The following is a 700-nucleotide window of genomic DNA, read 5'->3' on the forward strand; positions in this document are numbered from 1 at the left end:
AGCCTCAGTTACCTCATCTATAAAATGGGGATAATAATAGCACCTGCCTCCCAGGTTGCTGTCAGAATCAAATGAGATAAAATAAGTAAAGTACTTTGTAGACCTGAAAGTGTTACGTAAATTGTAGCTAATAACAACAATAATAAATCCTATGATCCTGCATCTGAACTGTCCAGAGGGCCCCACACTTAGCAGAAGCAGAGCCAGTGACAGCCAAGTGGAAGAGGAAGGCCATGGCGCTGGGGGTAGGGAAGTGGAGGGCTGGACTTGGAGCTGCCTCCTTAGATCCTTCAGCCCCATCGAGTTAGTCCAGGTGGGCGGCACCTTGTTATCAGGAGACCTTGGGGATTCGGCACATAGAGCCACGGAGCTCCTCTCTGAGGGTCCTCCAAGTGGGTCCCAGGGCCCCTGCTCCTGTGCCTGAGAAAGCCACAGCTGGGCCCAACTTCACCTGGAGCCAGGGCCTTCAACCCCAGGAGGCGGCCTCTCTTGACATTTCTTTGGCCATTGAACCAAGGACAATGAAAGCAATGGGTATTTGCCCATGTCTTCCTTCAAGTTCACTTCTGGCACACAGCTGCCCCCTCTCCCTTAATTCTAAACATTATTTAGAGGTCCTTTTGTCAAAACCCCCAGTTCTGCTCAGAGCCTTTGGTGGAGATGAGTGTGAGTGTGAGTGTGTGTGTGTGTGAATGTATGA

The 700-nt window shown here is 50.4% G+C and overlaps 1 pseudogene; it reads right to left on the bottom strand.

Moving 5' to 3' along the window:
- LOC114028922 overlaps positions 1 to 17 on the bottom strand; it is a 4592-nt pseudogene extending 4575 nt beyond the window's left edge.
- Between the last annotated feature and the right edge of the window lie 683 nt (positions 18 to 700).

The sequence above is a fragment of the Vombatus ursinus genome, unplaced genomic scaffold (genome assembly GCF_900497805.2).
Source record: "Vombatus ursinus unplaced genomic scaffold, bare-nosed wombat genome assembly UNPS02014900.1, whole genome shotgun sequence".
NCBI classification, from domain to species: Eukaryota; Metazoa; Chordata; class Mammalia; order Diprotodontia; family Vombatidae; genus Vombatus; species Vombatus ursinus.